Here is a 3,351-nt window from a genome sequence, read left to right as displayed (position 1 = left end):
AGGCAGAGACCCACCGGTGTGAGGCAGAGACCGACCCGTGTAAGGCAGAGACCCACTGCTGTGAGGCAGAGACCGACCCGTGTAAGGCAGAGACCGACCCGTGTAAGGCAGAGACCCACTGGCATGAGGCAGAGACAGATCCGTGTAAGGCAGAGACCCACTGGTGTAAGGCAGAGACCCACTGGCCATAGGGAGGCAGAGGCTGACCAGCTACTTGACTCACTTCAAGCAAAAAAATCACCTGACAAACACAACCCATGAATGATGCAAGGATGGAGGGGCAGGTACTTGGTCACCAGGGAGTGACACATGCATGTACACACACACACACACACACAGACACAGACACAGACACAGACACACACACACACACACATGCACACAGACACACACAGACACATGCACACAGACACACACAGACACACACACAAACACATGCACACACACATACACAGACACATGCACACACATAGATACACAGACACATGCATACACAGACACACACACAGACACATGCACGCACATAGACATATACAGATCATGCACACACATAGACACACAGACACATACATAGACACATGTACACACATAGACATACACAGACACACACCAACATATGCACATACAGATACACACACATAGACACAGACACACACAGACACACATACATAGACACACAGACACACAGACACACACACGGACACACAGGCACATGCATACACACATAGACACACATAAATACACATACATGCACACACAGATATACATAAAGACACATACACACATAGAAATGTTACACACAGAGACATAGATATGCAAACACACACACACAGAACACATCACACACAGACACACACAGACACATGCACACCCAGACACGTTACACACACATGCACACATGCACACACATATACATGCACACATAAACATGTTACACACACAGACACACACATGCACAGATGTTACACACATGCATACAGATGCACATATAGACACACACACATAAGCACACAAATACATGTACAGACACACATACAGACACATGCACATGTAGATATTCACACAGACATGTTGCACACACACACAGACACATGCACATACAGAAACATGCACACAGACATGCACACATATGTGCACACACAGACACACACATAGACACACAAACACATGCACACACAGGCATACAGAGACACATGCACACACAGACATGCATACAGACACGTTACACAGATACACAAATGCACATAACACACGCAGACACATGAACACATAGAGACACATGCACACACAGACACATGAACAATCATAGACACATTATACTTGCACACATAGACACACACAGACATGCACAAATAGACATGCACATGCAGATAAATGAACCCACACACACAGACATGCACACATAGACACGTTACACACACCACAGACAGATCCATGCAGACACACCACACCCATGCACACAGACACATGGACACTTGAACACAGATGCACATAAACATACACACACTGATACATGGAGCTGCATGCACACTAAGACACATACACACTTGCAACACAGACTCATGCACACACAGACACAGGCAGACATGCAGTGACGCAGTGTGCACCACATATGCAGACGCACGCACACCACACCGATAAGTATTCCTACATGTCTGTATGTCTAAGAGTTTTAAGAATATTATGTTGGCTGGGAACAGTGGCTCATACCTGTAATCCCAGCACTTTGAAAGGCCAAGGTGGGCGGATCACCTGAGGTCAGGAGTTCAACATGGTGAAACCCTGTACAAAAAATACAAACAATTAACTGGGTGTGATGACGTGCGCTGGTAATCCCAGCTACTTGTGAGGCCGAGGCATGAGAATCACTTGAACCTGGGAGGCAGAGGTTGCAGTGAACTGAGATCGTGCCACTGCACTCCCGCCTGAGCAAGACTGTCTCAAAAAACAAAAAAACGAATTTTCTGTTCCAGTATAATTCTAACTGCTAATTCTGTTTAAACATGTAGGTAAAATGATTATAATTGGTACATTTGTATGCAGATGCACTGCTAAAACCGTTTTTGTCTCTGAAGTAGTTATTCACATCAGTGTTTCTGCTGTGGAGCCGCAGAGAGACGCTTGGGGCCAGCCCACGGAGCAGCATTTCCAGAGCTGCGGCAGTGGGTGGGCGGATAACGATTCGGGCTCTGGGCCTTGCGTTCAGAGGAAGCGAAATCCAGGGAGGAGGGTGTGAGCCTCCGCTCTTCTCCCGTGCTTCCTGCTGCCTTCCGAGCCCCTCCTCTGCTGGCCTCGTAGACACTGGGACTCCAATGCCTCTCCCACACGCTCCTTCCTCCACGAACACGAGCTTCTTGAGGTCCTAAAAATTCCCAAGACCACATGTTTGCGAGCTGCTGTGCCAAACTCCCAGAGCCTGCCCCACTGGTGGGCCCAGGACACTGGCTGGGACCAGACGACCTCTCCTACTAAGATACCATCTCACCTGAAACTCCGACCAAGAAACAGGACTCTTTAGAGGTGCAAGGCTGACACCGCCAGAGAAAACTACCCTCACGGTTTCCTGCAGGGATCCACCTGCACCTCCTGCCCAGGGGCTCCAGGGTGGACACAGGACCACTGAAGCCCAGAGGGTGTCCTGGGCTGGCCTGAGCCCCAGCTCTAAGACTGTGCTGGGGGTTACTGCTAAGCTTCAGCGGAGAGCCCCCAGCCTGTCTCCAGAGGAGGGCTCAAGGCTGTTACCACCACCCCATAAAAGAGCAGCTGAGGCTGGCATGGCCCCTGCACTCCCGGGAACCATGACCATGCTGGGGGTTACTGCTAAGCTTCAGTGGGGAGTCCCCAGCCTGTCCCCAGAGGTGGGGCTCAAGGCTATTACCACCGCCCCATAGAGGAGCAGCTGAGGTTGGCACAGCCCCTGCAGCCTTGGAGCGCCATGTCCTCACAGGCACTAGGCTGCAAAGCTCAACATCCTGAGCAGAAAGTGAGCAACAGCCAAGGCAAATTTCCCAGATACTGTAATTAAAGTTTTACTTGTTCATAATTATGATTTTTAGTTGGTAATTTCTTTTTCAGATCAATTTTATTAAACAAGCAATTATTCACTCCCACACCTTCTTTAACTGAAGGTAATGTGCCTAATTTAACCTTCCGTGAGGAGCTGCTGGCTCACTTGTGAAGCATTGCGCAGTAGCATCTGCCAGGCAGGCCTGGGTCAGGGAGCAGCACGGCCTGTCCCTGGGAGCGGCCTGGAGCTTGGTTCTGGAGCATCCTGGAGCCTGGTTCTGGAGCTGCCTGGAGCCTGGTTCTGGAAGGGCCTGGAGCCTGGTTCTGGAGCATCCTGGAGCCTGG

General features: G+C 49.9%; 1 protein-coding gene across 2 annotated transcripts in view; it reads right to left on the bottom strand.

Moving 5' to 3' along the window:
- KCNG2 (potassium voltage-gated channel modifier subfamily G member 2) overlaps positions 1-3,351 on the bottom strand; it is a 91,160-nt gene that overhangs the window by 59,940 nt on the left and 27,869 nt on the right. The gene's annotated exons all lie outside the window — the stretch shown is intronic.

This window comes from Cebus imitator, unplaced genomic scaffold (assembly GCF_001604975.1).
Source record: "Cebus imitator isolate Cc_AM_T3 unplaced genomic scaffold, Cebus_imitator-1.0 Scaffold324, whole genome shotgun sequence".
In the NCBI taxonomy this organism is placed as follows: Eukaryota; Metazoa; Chordata; class Mammalia; order Primates; family Cebidae; genus Cebus; species Cebus imitator.
This window is presented reverse-complemented; position numbering and strand designations above follow the sequence as displayed.